Raw genomic sequence first — 15,935 nt, forward strand, 5'->3', positions numbered from 1 at the left:
TGAACGCTTTGAGTCTGTCACTCTGAGGCAGGTTCTCTAACCCTTTCATCATTCTTGTGGGTCTACTCTGAACCCTCCCCAATTTAGCAACATTCTTACTGAACTGTGGACACCAGAACTGGGCACAGGATTCCAGCAGTGGCCACACCAGTGCCAAATACGGAGGTAAAAAAAAACCAAAAACCTAATCCTGAGGCAATTCTGCGCCAAAAAAATAAATACTCTGCACACAATATTTTAAAACCTGTGTATTTTATTTGTCAAAATAATACAATATAATCACACCATTTTCAATTATTTGCTGACAAGTCTTTTGAAATAAATTACCAAAAGAATTGAAAATGGTGTGATTATATTGTTATTGTGTTTGTGTTATTTTGACAATTAAAATATGCAGAACTTAGCAAAAATTTTAATTTTTCAGTGCAGAATTTCAAGAGTACCATGGTTGTGTGTGGCACAGTCTGGATGCAGACAGCTCGGTGGGGGGGTCTGGGTGCAGGGGGGTTCAGTACGGGGTTCTGGGTGCAGGGGGAATGGGACTCTGCAGGGGAGTCCAGGTGAAGGTGGTTAGAGCTTAGTGGGGGAGGGACTGAGGGAGTGGGGTTGGGGGAGTGGGGGTCAGGGTGCAGCTGGTTGGGACTCAGTAGGATGGGGGTCTGGGTGTGGGAGGCTCCTGATGCAGGGGGTAAGGCTCGCCAGGGTGGAAGTTTGGGAGGCTCAGTGGTGGAGTTTTGGGTGCAGGGGGCTCAGTGGGGAGGGGTTCCAGGTGCAGCAAGGGGTCACTGTACAGGGAGCTGCTCCACATCCACCCAACCCCTATGCATCCAGACACCCCCCACACACACCTAAGCCCCCTCTGCTGAGCCTCACCACCCCACACCTGGAACCAGCCCCCGCCAGCGCAGCCAGACACACACCCCCCCACACACACCCCCGGTACAGAGCTTCCCGCAGCTAGGGGAAGGGGAGGGGGAACTCAGTCCCAGGCGGGGGGTGGGAGGGGAGGAGGAGGAGGATGGAGATGAATGTTCCTGGGTGGCCAGGGCATCCCCAGACCCCTCTCCCCTGAATGATTTACCTCTCCCCTGCATGAGCTGCCAGGGAGGGGTGAGTGAGTACTGGTGCAGCTTCTCTTTGCTTCCCCACAGAAACCACTTTATCTTCAAGGAAGCAAAGGGAGTCTGTGGGGTGGGGGACAGGCATTTTTCTGCTGCGCTGCAGGGGCACAGAATTTTCCCAAAAGTAAATAACCTCCCTATTTCTACTTGAGATTACCCTGTTTATGCATCCAAGGATCACCTTAGCCCTTTTGACCACGGCATCTCACTGGGAGCTCACGCTCAGCTGATTATACATCACGACCCCCCCCCCAAACATTTTTCAGTCGCTGTCTCCCAAGGTAGAGTCCCTTATTGTGTAAGTATGGCCTACAGTTTTGGTTCCTAGATGTATCATTTACATTTAAGTGTATTAAGATGCATAGTTTGCTTGGCCCCAGTTCACAAAGAGATCCCTATCGCTCTGTATCAGCAACCTGTACTCTTCTTATTTTCCACTCTGCAATTAGTGTGTCATCTCCAAACTTTATCAGTCAAGATTTCTGTTTTCCTCCTGGTCATTGATAAATATTTTCAATAGAGTAGGGCCAAGAACCATTCCCTGCTGGACCCCTCTAGAAAGACACCCACTTGATGGAGAATTCCCCGTTTACTATTACATTTTGGGACCTATTAATTAGCCAGTTTTTAATTGATTTAATGTGTCGTGTGCATTTTGTGTCATTCTAATTTTTAATCAAAATGTTCTTACAAACGCCTTACAGAAATCTAAGTATATTACAGCAACACTACTACCTTTATCAACAAAACCTGAAATCTTATAAAAAAAAAAGATAGCAAGTTAGTTTGACAGGATCTATTTTTCATAAACCCATGTTGATCTGCATTAATGACACTTCTCCCATTAAATTCCCCCATAAAATCTGTGTCAGCCTGCCAGGCCTATAACTACCCCGGTCATCCCATTTAGTAGTTTTAAATATTGGCACATTAGTTTTGTGGAGCTTCTCCAGTACTCCAAGCCTTACTGACCATCGACACTGATGGTCCAGCTAGTTCCTCAGCCAGCTCTTTTAAACTCTTAGCTAAACCTCTGACAAGACTTCTAATAGCCTGTACTGTATTGCCGTGCAACACACCTAAACCCTGGAAGCGGCAATGAATAGCTTCAGCTCGACCCCCCCATTTCTACGCAATAGGCTGCTGGAGCAGGACGGCACAACACTTACTCCCCCCTTTGCTCTTTGAGACACGCCACCACTGGTTTTTGAGCAATGCTGTTCTACTGACTTTCCATCTTTCCTGGCTGAATCTCAACCTTCTCAGGAGATTCCCGTTAGTCACTGAATGTTTAAAATCTGATCACTTCAGTCTCTCCAGAGCTCAGAATCTTAGGAACAAGCCAAGAACATCTTCCTCCTTCATGAGCTTTTTGTGCACCTCCATGGGTGCGTAGGAGGGGCTATTCTACCTATTTTTTAACTGAGACACTTCATAACAAAGTGGGAACAGTGGGAGGCCGGGCAGCATCTCTGTGCCTTATTGAGGCTTCATGCTTACATAAGTACAAAAATAATCTACCTTCGCCACAAGTGAAGCGACAAACACTGCTTGCTTACAACAGCTATCTCCAACAGGCAGCAACGCACCATGTAGCGTGCTGTCAGGGTGAGGTGCAGGCCCTGGTGCATAACTGGCCTGGAAGCCAAGCACGTTCTATGCCATCACCACCCCCCCGCACACAGCAGGTAGCACTGCACTATTAAATGGTTATTTAATATTTTAGCTTACAGGATTGATCTGTACAGAGACTCACTTGAACAGTCAGACCACCTCATTCGCCAGCCAGATTACATTCTTAAAAATACCAGCCGCTAGCAACTGCCAATCGTCCTCCCTTTTTGCTCATTTGGTGTAGCAATTACACTGGTACCAGAAATATGTCAAATATTCCATTTGAATTGGGAGGGCGAATAATAGTGTAGCTGAGAACTTCTGCAGTTCAGGATACAGCCTGTAATTATAGTTAGGCAGGAGCACTCCTATAGTTAAGGTTGCATCATGACATCTGTTTAAAGGTGGACCATTCTAAGTCCTCTGAAATCAACATGCTTAGTCAGATTTCTTTGAAATTAGGTGTGCCTCAGGAGAGCACAGGGTAGGATTAGTAACCCAAATTTGGAGTCATTTGAGCCAAGGGTTCCAGAGATTTAAGCCCCAGCAATAAAACAGCCATTAAAAAAACCCAAAACGGTCTAAGTGGCATGTCTTTACCTAGAGATCAAACTACTGATGTGATGCAGGTCAGAATGGTCTTAGTGGAGTATTACCCAAGGTAGTGCGTGGCACCCCCTGAATCTCTGGGGACCTAACTTGTGAAGTGTATTTAAGAAAATGGACATTTTTACACATAGCTATAGGGTTTCTACTCCTGCCATTTTATATGCTTTAAAGCTCAACTCTTGTAAGTGCTCTAAAATCCAAATGATTAATTGAAGTGCTCTGAAATTTGGGGTGCTTCACAGGGGTTTAGCACAGTAATAGTGATCCAAATTTGAGGTCATTTGACTGAGAGATTCCCAAGTTACAGCCTCTCCCCCAAAAATAGTTCCCTTCTGCTGCCTTATAGTGTTAAACTGAGCAGTACAAATGACTGCATGAATCACAGGCCTCCTTGAGATTGATGGCTATGAACTCACCCTTCCACAGACACATCTAGGAGTAAATCAACCAGAAGCCGGCTCCAAAGACAAAAACATTTTGAAGTGAGTGGCTGCAATTTGAGAGTCGTGGGTAGCAATTTAATTTTGGGGGAAATGTAATCACAATATTTGGGGTGGAAATTAGACACTTGTTTGCTTCATGGGAGGGGTGAAGAAGTGGGGGTGCAGGGGAGAGGGATTTGGGCCTGCAGAGAGGGGAGGGAGATTCTGGGGCAGGGGATAAATGGGGATGGAGGGTAGGGGAGGCAAAAGGGGTTGGGGACTAAGGGCGTGGGAGCCATGGCACCCCACAGCTCTGCCAATGAACTCCGGCTCTCTGCACCACCAGCTCTGCCAGTGCACCCTGTGACCCGAGAACCCCTGTGCCAACTGGCAAGGGGCATGAAGGGGTTGCCAAGCAGTTCCAGGAATCTCCTGAGTCTGGCATGTGCACCCTAGTTCAAAGAATGTTGGGTGAGATCTCAAACGAAAGCCGGTGTCAATATTATGGCGAAATGGATGGATGGTTGTGTGAGGAGTTACATAAATATACTGAAAATAGAGCCTTAAAGTCTGTATCTAAGGAATGGGCCCAGCAAAGGGGAAAAGCAGATTTTTGGTCAGACAGGAGTTAGCGAACAGGAGCACAAAGAGGAGGTTTGTGAGGGAGTTCTCCAGGTGAAGGAGGACCAACTACAGATTGGGGAGGGGGGGCTGTCTGCTAGTTCGTCTATTTGTTTGCTATTTGCTTGCTCGCTTGACGATTATTGTGTGGGCTGTTTTGGGGGCCGTGAAGGAGTAAACAACACTTCCTTAGTCACTTTCTCTGCACCAGTCATGATTTTATAGGCTTCTATCACATCCCCTCCACCCCCATCATCTTTTCCAAGCTGAACAGTTCCAGGCTTTTTAATCTCTCAACATACAGAAGCTGCTCCATACCCCTGATCATTTTTGTTGTCCTTCTCTGTACCTTTCCCAATTCTAATATATCTTTTTTGAGATGGGGTGCCTAGAAATGCAAGGTGTGGGTGCACCAGGGATTTATATCGTGACATTATGATATTTTCTGTTTTATCGTCGGATCCCTTTCTTAACAGTTCCTAACACTGTTAGCCTTTTTGACTGCTCAGAAGTCAAATCCTACTGAAGAAAATCATAGAATATCAGAGTTGGAAGGGAACTCAGGAGGTATCTAGTCCCACCCCCTGCTCAAAGCAGGACCAACCCCCAACTAAATCATCCCAGCCAGGGCTTTGTCAAGCCGGGCCTTAAAAACCTCTAAGGAAGGAGATTCCACCACCTCCCTAGGGAACCCATTCTAGTGCTTCACCACCCTCCTAGTGGAAGTGTTTCCTAATATCCAACGTAGACCTCCCCCACTGCAACTTGAGACCATTGCTCCTTGTTCTATCATCTGCTACCACTGAGAACAGTCTAGATCCATCCTCTTTGGAACCCTCCTTCAGGTAGTTGAAAGCAGCTATCAAATCCCCCCTCATTCTTCTCTTCTGCAGACTAAATCCCAGTTCCCTCAGCCTCTCCTCATAAGTCACGTGCTCCAGCCCCCTAAGCATTTTTGTTGCCCTCTGCTGGACTCTTTCCAATTTTTCTATATCCTTCTTGTGGGGCCCAAAACTGGACACAGTACTCCAGATGAGGCCTCACCAATGTCGAATAGAGGGGAATGATTATGTCCCTCGATCTGCTGGCAATGCTCCTACTTATACAGCCTGAAATGCCGTTAGCCCTCTTGGCAACAAGGGCACACTGTTGACTCATATCCAGCTTCTCATCCACTGAAACCCCCCCAGGGTCTCTACCAATCTGACCTGGGGGAAAACTCCTTCCCGACTCCAAATATGGCGATCAGTTAGACCCTGAGCACGTGAGCAAGACCCACCAGCCAGACACCTGGGAACGAATTCTCTGTAATAACTCTAAGCCCTCCCCGTATAGTGTCCCATCGCCAGCTTTTGGAGAGATTTGTTGCTGGCAGTCGCAGGTAGGCCACATGCCACTGTAGGCAGTCTCATCATACCAGCCCCTTCATAAACTTATCAAAGTCCTTCTGGAATCCAGTTAGGTTTTTTTCTCCACTGCTCCTCTTGGGAGACTGTTCCAGAACGTCACTCCTCTGATGGTTAGAAACCTTCACCTAGTTTATGGCCAGTTTATAGCCATTTGTTCTTGTGTCCACATTGGTGCTTAATTTAAATAACTCCTCTCCCTCCCTGGTATTTATCCCTCTGATGTATTTACACACAGCAATCATATCTCCTCCCAGCCTTCATTTTGTTAGGCTAAACAAGCCAAGCTCTCCGAGTCTCCTCTCAGAAGGTAGGTTTTCCATTCCTCACACCATCCTAGTAGCCCTTCTCTGCACCTGTTCCAGTTTGAATTCATCTTTCTTATGAGGTCTCACCAGTGTCTTGTATAATGGTAATAACACTTCCCTGTCTCTACTTTAAATACCTCGCCTGATGCATCCTAGGACTTCATTTGCCTTTTTCACGGCCGTATCACATTGGCAGCTCATAGTCTTCCTGTGATCAGCCAATACACCCAGATCTTTCTCTTCCTCTGTCGCTTCCTGCTGATAAGTCCCCATTTTATAGCAAAAATTCTTGTTGCTAGTCCCTAAGTGCATGACCTTTCACTTTGCACTATTAAATATCATCCCCATTTCTATTACTCCAGTTTTCAAGGTCATCCAGATCTTCTTGTATGGTATTTCAGTCCTCCTCCGTATTGGCAATACCTCCCAACTGGGTATCATTCACAAATTTTATTAGCACACTCCCACTTTTTGTGCCAACATCATTAATGAAAATATTAAATAAGATTGGTCCCAAGACTGATCCCTGACGAACTCCTCTAGTAACCTCCCTCCAGCCTGACAGTTCACCTCTCAGTATGCCCATTATAGTCTCCCCTTTAACCACTTCCTTATCCACCTTTCAATTCTCACATTAATCCCCATTTTCTCCAATTTAACTAATAATTTCCCATGTGGAACTGATCAAATGCCTTACTGAAATCCAGGTAGATTAAATCTACTGCATTTCCTTGACCTAAAAAAATCAGTTGTCTTCTCAAAGAAAGATCAGATTGTTCTGGCACAATCTACCTTTTGTAAAACCATGTAGTATTTTATCCCAGTTACTGTTTACCGCTATGTCCTTAACTATTTTCTCTTTTACTTGAGGACAAACTAACAGGTCTGTAGTTTCCTGGATCACTTTTCTTCCCTTTCTTAAAAACAGGAACTACATTAGCAATTTTCCAGTTGTGCCGTACGACCCCAAAGTTTACAGATTCATGAAAAATCCTTGCTATTGGGCTTGCAATTTCCATGGGCCAGTTCCTTTAATGTTCTTGGATTAGGATTATCCAGGCCCACCCATTTGGTCCCATTAAGCTGTTTGAGTTTGATTTCCACCTCAAATTTGGTAATTTCTATTTCCACATCCTCATTTCCATTTAGCCACCCTGACACTACCCCAAGCCCCTAAGTAACCTTACTAAAACCTGTCTAAAATGGATGGACCCCTTCTGGCATAGAAAGGAGTTCAACAAATTGTCAGCCCTCACCAGGGTCTTCAGCCGCATCCTTGGGCCCTTTAAATCCTGCCCTTCACTCAGGCTTCTAAGCAAGCCTTGTCCCCTTCTTGGTGCCTAGGCCACTTTCCCAGTGGCCAATGGGGGAGATCTGGGCTCTCCCACTACTCTGGGTCCCAACCCAGGGACCCTACACACAACAGCGACATACAACTGCCTTCAGTTTTGTGCTGTTATTCCCTGGGATTTCTCCCACATAGCGCCTCTCTCTTCACCCTGGCCTCGGGCCAGAAGTTCTCAAATCATCTTTGTCCTTGTGGAATGCAAGTACCAATAGAATCCGTCTTCTGGTTCTCTTCTTGAGCTCCTGTGACCAGCAATGAGCCCCCTTTCCTTGCTCCTCAGGACCTAGCCAGCAAGAGCAGCACCTTTTATCTGGTGTTGCTGGGCTCTAATTGGCTGCTTCTATGCAGCCTCTCTAGGCAACCCTGGAGGACCTACTTTCACCACTCCTTTCCTGGGGCTGGGTGTGGTAGGACCGTGGGAACTTCAGCAGGGGGCCTCAAAGGCCCAGGTTCACTCTAACACAGTCCCCTAAGGACCAGTCGGAAGCAGAGGGACAGGAGGGCAAGTAGTGGAGCACCAACCGGGACACACATCTGGCAGAACCACAGTTACTGCACAAAGTGAGTAACCTCCTCCTCTTCTTAGAATAGGAGGTGCTCCACTTCAGGTGGCTTCCGAGCAGTAACCCCGAATGGATGAGGGAGCTTCGAAACAGAGACTAGAACTGCAGATACACTGCAAAGCGAAGTGCTGCATCAGATCTGTGGGCACGGATCAGGGCCTAATGTTTCTGAAACATATGTACTGAAGCCCATGTAGCAGCCCTATATATTTCAGATACCAGTACGTTCTTCTGTAGTGCCAGAGATGTTGCCTACAATCTGGTCAAATGTGCTATCACCATTTGGTGAATGATATCATGATGCTGGCAAACCAGGTGCCAGCTTAGGTCAGAATCCCAGGCCAATTCACTTATGTGTTAGAACAGATCAAAGTGTTAAATGTATACGTGTGTGTTCAAATGTTTAAACTTCATGAAAACTTGTGGAATGTTACTTGTATTGTTTTCACTTATCTGTTCCTGTTGTAATGCAACAGCAAACATTTACAGGGTGTATACCCTGTAACTAAATAACTCATCAAAGATACCTTGTGAAATGCTAATGAAGGACCTAAGGACTTTAACAGAAAATGCTGATTTCAAAGCAAGTGGCCGTTATGTATAGCAGTTGGTGTCAAAAGACTAAGGGCACATTTTCACTGGCAATGTTAAAGCACTTTAACGTGGCTTGTATAGTCACCAGTTTAATAATAATTGCAGCTATACCTATCTCCTAGAACTGGAAGGGACCTTGAAAGGTCATTGAGTCCAGCCCCCTGCCTTCACTAGCAGGACCAAGTACTGATTTTTGCCCCAGATCCCTAAGTGGCCCCCTCAAGGACTGAACTCACAACTCTGGGTTTAGCAGGCCAATGCTCAAACCACTGAGCTATCCCTCCCCACCACGAGGGGCGCAGCTCCCAGCGCTGGGGCACTGTCTACACTGGCACATTACAGCACCGAAACTTGCAGTGCTCAGGGGGGTGTTTTTTCAGTACTATAAAGTGCCAGTGTAGATAAGCCCTAAGTACATTCCTCACACACATCATCAAAGGAAAAGCCCACAGGGTTAGAGACACTATCAGCTCACTTTCTGTGTGACAATACTATAAATATGGATTCAAAAAAAGATCTGTTATCTCTGGACTGTTTGGACTCTTACAGGGAAGCATGCCAGGTGCAAAGCAGAGATCCCAAGAGACAATCTGGGTACCCTGGAAAGACTTTTGGGGAACAGGCAGTTCATTACATCACTGCCACCATTTGGAGTTACAAACTGTGATTCATCTATACAGATATTTTACCTGCTTTAACCTCTCAATAACTCTCATTTGTCTGGGTGGCAAGACAGACTGGAGAGTCTAAGGGGACTATCTGTGACTCCAATGTAAGACTGTTTAGTGATCCAGGAGTTCACATTTGTCATTGGCTTGGTAAATTCTAATTATAGAACATACCACCAGTTTGGGGTGTCAGCCCTTGTTTTCTGACCATCTGCCCTGAGGCAGGCACTCACGGTTGTGAGCTACTCCAGACAGCACAACAGATACCCATCTCCATAGTCTCTGAGTAGAGATAGAGGACCCTGTGGACCTATCCATGAAGGAAACAGACTAGGTGACTTCCTAAATTGCTTGGTCCTATCTAAGTAGAAGGCCAATGCCTTTCTAACATACACAGGAAGTACACAGGATTCCTTTAGAGAACTACATGGCTTCGGGAAAAACACTGAGTGGATTGATTAAGGTGAAACTCCAAAAGAACCTTCGGTAAGAATGTAGAGTGTGGAAGTAGAGACCTTGTCCTTTAAGGACACCATAAAGGGGGGATCTGCCATCAAGGCTCCAATCTCCCCACCCTACACATCCGAGCTGCGACCCTTAAACAAGGTCTGTGGATATAAAGCAGTTATCTGCAGATTTGCAGGGCTCTAAATATAAAATTTGGATCCGCATCCATCCATGAGCCGCAAAAATGATCCATGGATGCAGATATCCACAGGTAGATATCTGCAGATTTGCAGAGCTCTACTGATCTGGAGACTGGTTTTCTGAGTTGTCCATGTGTCCGGAGTCGTAAGGGCACTCAGGTGCGCTACCCATCCCAACAGTTATGCATCTGTTATTAAAGTCACCGAGGGGGCTAGGCAACAGAAAGGAACAGCTGCACAGACGCAGAGTTGATCCTTCATCAGTTGAGGGAATCCCTCCCCTTGTAGAGATACTGTCACCTGTCTGTCCAGGGTGCATCTGACAGGAGAACAAGTCATTCTGAGCCAAGCAGTGGAGGCATAGCCTTGCACGATCGCCCACAAAGTTGCAAGCTGCCATGTGTCCCAGGAGCTGAAGACAGTTCCTTATTGTGGTTCAAGGGCACCCCTGAATTGCCCATACCAGACCTGACAAGGTTACAGATCTGTCTAAAGGAAGATAGGCTCTGGCCATCAACGAGTCCAAATATGCCCCTATAAACTGTATCTCCTGTACAGGGATGAATGTGGACTATTTTCATCATCCTGAACTTCTGAGGTTTTACAATCTTGTTGAGAAGCCTTAGATCTGAGATCAGTTTCCGCCCACCATCCTTCTTTGGCAGAAGGAAACACTCTGAGTCAAATCCCTTGCCACTGTGAGGAGGAGGAACTGACTCTATTGCTGCTAATCAAAGGAGAGAGTTCACTTCTTGTCTCAATAAAAGCTCATAAGAGGGGTCCATGAAAGGGACAGGGAAGGGAGGTGGAAGAGAGGGAGTGATGTAAAATGGATGGTATAGCCCAATGTTATGACCTCTTTCACCCTCTTGTCTGTAGTGATCTGCCTCCAAGCATGGAGGAAATGGGCAAGGTGGTCTCCAAAGCAGGGGATGTGGGGCCAACGGATGTAGCTATAAATCCAGAGGTGCGGGAGGAGTCAAATCCTCAACTGACCCATCAAAACTGTTGCTTCAAAGATGATTGGGTGGTCATGGAGGACGGTTGGGCGGTCCTCTCTCTCTCTGAAATCTGTCTCTCTTTATGAGGGATTCGGTGGAGCCATTGAACCCAGAACAAGGAGCAGGACGTGATCTCTGGGCAATCTGTGACCTACTAAACCTTTTCTTATTTGTAGGTGTGTACGTGCCCAGGACACAAAGTGTGTGCAAGGACTCACCGGTGGTCTCCCAGAACAGTTTACGATGGACGACCTCCCCTTTGACCATCGTGTTCTACACTTCACTCAGAAACTAACCACCGCCAGGAAGACAGACCTGGCAGCAACGTCCAGAGCATCTAAGGGTGCCCGAAGAGCAGTTCTGGCCACCAACTGGCCCTCTGAGATAATGGACTGGAATTGCTTCCTGTGTTCGCATGGCAGATGTTCAATAAAAGCAGGGAATCTGTTATGATTTGTAGAGTTATATTTGGACATGACCATCTGAGAGTTGTGATCCTGAATTGCAAGGTTTCGCCCAAAGAGATCCAGGCTTTTCTGGTCCTTGTCATATGGGGTAGACAAGCTACATCTACACTAGAAATGCTAGAGGTGCCACTATAGTGCTTCTGGTGAAGACATTCTAAACCAACGGGAGAGAGCACTCCTGTCAGCTTAATTACTCCACCTCCTACGAGAGGCAGTAGCTATGTTAGCAGAAGAAGCTGTCCCATCGATATAGCACTGTCTACACTGGCGCTTAGGTTGGTATAACTTACGTCGCTCAGGGGTGTGGATTATTAACACCCCTGTACATTTCAGCAACTGTGTGGTTGTCAGTGAAATGAACGGGGCGTACTGCAGCACCGCTGGAAAAGGGCAGAGCTAAGGTTGCCTGGGTTGTTCGGGGAAGTGGTGTTACTATGCTGACAGAAAAACATCTGTTGGCATACGCTGCATCTACACTAGGGCTCTGCTGGCACGGCTGTATCAGTAAAGCTTGTGAAGCATAGAGAAGGCCTTATGCTGGCTGCTGCAGACAAGGATTAGCCGTACTCTCTCAAAGCGCAGCTACTGTGGGGAAAACTAGTCTCGTTCGTAAGCCACCAACCATTCTTTGCCAAACCCCCAGCGTGGTTATGGACTGGGGAAAGGTCACAGCACGTACAATTTTCTCGGCCTTCCCAACAGCCAACCTTTGTCCAATACCATGGAAGGCAGAACAGCTTCCATGTGTGTATTCTTCACAACATGACACGTTTACTCAGCACCACCACTACAAGGGTGATCTCATAGCGTTCTCTGTGCTCTACTATATACAACGAATCTTCAGCCCCTTGGTCTGACAGAGGCAGAATCTATGTCCTTGAGGGCATGCTCAAAGCCTATGCATTTCCCCAGGGGTGAGGTTACAGTCGGGTAGGCAGCAGTGGGGAAAGGCTGGGCTGGGGTTAGGCTTCACTGTGGACATCACTCTAATTTGTAACTTATCAGCACACCTGTCCCTGCAGCTAGAGCTCTCCTACCCAATGCAGCTGTCGGCCAATGTTCATGGAGGCCACCTAAGTAGCCCTCTCCCGCCCGCCCTCCTTTCTGCCTCTCTTGCTTACGAACACCTCCATGTGCTATCTGTAAGGCTACGATTTAGTCAAGGGCATTTTTAGTAAAAGTAATGGGCAATAAACAAAAATTCGCAGCCCCGTGACCTGTCCATGACTTATACTATAAATACCCATGACTCAACTGGGGGGGCGGGGGGAGCACTGCTGGGGAAGGACCTGGGGGGCAGCGGCACCAGCTGCCGGGGGCCACTGGAACATCAGCTGCTCCAGCTGCCTTGGGGACCACCAGCAGCGGCTGCTCCATCCATCTGTAGAGGCTGGTGTGGCTGGCCCTGGGGCCGCCCAAGTGTCTGGCTGCAGAGCTGCTTCAGCAGTGGCAGGTCCCGGGGCCAGCTACTTGGGCGGCCCTGGAGTCAGCCACACTGGCCTCTGCAGAAGTCACAGAGGTCGTGGAAAATCACAGAATCCATGACTTCCACACCCTCCATGACTGACACGAAGCCCTAGTTATCTGCAAGGGTCCTCCCGCCTCTTTGCCAAGCCCTCTCCCTCACTTTGTTCCAGTCCCTCCTACCATTTCTCCTTAACAATATGAGGGGTTCACGTTCTAAAAGGATCACCAAATCATCAGGACATGGATGCCCCTCGAGCACCCTCGAGACCTTCGCACTCACGTCTCTCCCTTTGCTGGTTGGTGACTGTTTCCTGTGTCACTGCTGATTTACCTGGCATCGCCTTGGGGTGGGAATTACACCTTTGTTTTTGTGAAACACCAACACACTGCTGGGTGCTCAGAAACTATGTAACAACAAACAGAGGATTCAATGACTTACTTAAGATGTCACCATTTTGAGCTGGGACAGTCACCTGGTCACCAGTGTATTATACCCCTGTTGAGCCTATCTACAGCTGCCCAGTGGGGCAGCAGGTGCCTGTCTGTTTTGTGCCATGGCACGCACCGACGGCAACAGGAAATAACAACTAACATAAAAAGGGCATGTGGCAGAGTAAACCGACATGAACAGTAAACACACAGCAAAATGTGTGGAAACTAAGCTCAAATTCTAGAATTCTTGCCGTTATAAGAATTGATGGTGGTTTTGTAACACTGGCTCCTGGATTAGACTTCTGCCCCACAATGCAGTTTGGGGGATCAGGTCTTTTCAAGGGAGGACAAAATAATTAAGATTTTATTTTCACTGCCACCTAATAACCTTCATTTGAAGGTGTTTTAATTTACTGCTGCTCCCTCGATGATGAAGACAAGTTGTGGTGGACCCTATTTGCCCCCTCAGTCCCCTGGTTTACCACTACTCTTCTTTCAGATAAAGCCGTCTGCACAAGGTGGGGGAGAAAACAGACAATTTTATTTAGAGTCTAACGCTGGAAATGGGCTAAATACAAATATAAATATAGAAAAATAGAAAAGGGAAACCGAATCAGGCTTGAAACAGAAGTTACTGTAAAATCTTTACATACAGGAATTAAAAATCTAGTATTGTACTGAACTGTAAGTGATAAACACAACAAAACCATAGACGTTCCTCTGCCCTTGTCCCCGCATTAGCACTGGAGATGCTATCCCTTGTCAAAGTTGTAGTTTGACCTGTTATCCATTCCCAGGGAAGGGCCCCTGCGCCTTTGATCTAAGCACTCGGCCATCCACTCCACACACTAACCACAGAGTTCCCCATCCAGGCTACTACAAAGCTCTGTTTTGCTCGGAAAAGTGACTATGTAAAATTGGCCTCGTGGAAGTCCCATGTTCATTGTGTCTCAATGACTCTCTATTAAATTTGCTCAGATTAATGCTGCTTTCCTAATGGCCAAAACTGCAAGATTCATAGATTCTAAGGCCAGAAGGGACAATTGTGTGGACCACCAGTAGAACAGAGACCACAGAACTTTCCCAAAATAATTCCTAGACCAGATCGCCTAGAAAAAAACATCCAGGCTTGATTTAAAATTGCTAGTGATGGAGAATCCACCACAACCCTTGGGAAATGGTTCCAGTGGATGATTACGCTCAGAGTCAAAAATGTGCCCCTTATTTCCAGTCTGAATTTTGTCTAACTTCAGCTCCCAGCCATTGGATCATGTTGTACCTTTCTCTGCTAGACTGAAGAACCCATTATTAAATACCTGTTCCCTATACAGATACTTCTAGACTGTAAACAAGTCATCCCTTAACCTTCTCTTTGTTACGATCAATAAATTGAGCTCCTTGAGTCTGTCACTATAAGGTATGTCTTCTAATTAGCAAAGAATCCTGTGGCACCTTATAGACTAACAGACGTTTTGCAGCATGAGCTTTCGTGGGTGAATGCATCCGACGAAGCGGGTATTCACCCACGAAAGCTCATGCTGCAAAACGTCTGTTAGTCTATAAGGTACCACAGGATTCTTTGCTGCTTTTACAGATCCAGACTAACACGGCTACCTCTCTGATACTTGTCTTCTAATTGTTTACTCATTCTTGTGGCTCTCCGCTGAACCCTCACCAATTTATCAACATCCTTCTTGAATTATGGACCCCAGAACTAGACACAGTAGAGGAACAGTGGTCTCACCAGTTCCAAATACGAAAATAAAATAACCTCGGGATTCCCGTTTATGCCTCCCAGGATCGCATTAGCCCTTTTGGCCACAGTGTTGCACTGGGAGTTCATGTTCAGCTATTTATCCACCACGGGCCCCAGATCCTTGTCAGTCACTGCTTCCCAGGAGAGTCCCCCATATGTAAGAATGATCTACATTCTTTGTTCCTAGACACACATTTCTAACCACATTACATTGTCTATTGTTTGCCTGCACCCAGCTTACCAAGCGATCTAGATCGCTCTGTATTAATGACCTGTTCTCTTCATTATTTTCCACTCCCCCAATTTGTGTGTCATCTCCAAACTTTACTGGTGATGATTTTGTTTTCTTCCAGGTCATTAATACAAATGTTAAATAGCATAGTGCCAAGAACTCATCCTTGCAGAATGCTGCTAGAAACACCCATTCACTGATAATTCCCCATTTTACAATTACATTTTGAGACCTATCAGTTAGCCAGCTTTTAAGCCATTTAACATGCACTATATGTTCATTTTATATTTTTCTAGTTCTTTAATCAAACTGTCATATGGCACCAAATCCAGTGCCTTACAGCTCACTCTGGGATCTGAAAGCCAAGCTGAGTTCTTTCTGGTTCATGCATCACCAATGGAAATATGAGTGTGCAGACAAACCTCTACTTCAGCTACACCTGAGCAATTCCACTGAATTTCCTCAGTGTTATCAAACTTTTCAGAACTATTGAATGATGGGAGCCCCTGCAGACCTCATGAGCTCCTCTACATTCCATCCCTCTGCAGATACCTCCCTCCTGCTTCCCAGAACACCTCACCTGAGCTGAAGCTTCCATCTACCCTCTCTTCCAGATCTAATTCAGCCCCTGCCTCCCACGTGGTTCTCTCCTTCCTGCT

At 46.5% G+C, this 15,935-nt stretch overlaps 1 protein-coding gene across 5 annotated transcripts in view; it reads right to left on the minus strand.

Moving 5' to 3' along the window:
* Positions 1-15,935, minus strand: part of NSD1 (nuclear receptor binding SET domain protein 1) — a 115,251-nt gene that overhangs the window by 56,306 nt on the left and 43,010 nt on the right. The gene's annotated exons all lie outside the window — the stretch shown is intronic.

This window comes from Mauremys reevesii, linkage group 8 (assembly GCF_016161935.1).
Source record: "Mauremys reevesii isolate NIE-2019 linkage group 8, ASM1616193v1, whole genome shotgun sequence".
Classification (NCBI taxonomy): Eukaryota; Metazoa; Chordata; order Testudines; family Geoemydidae; genus Mauremys; species Mauremys reevesii.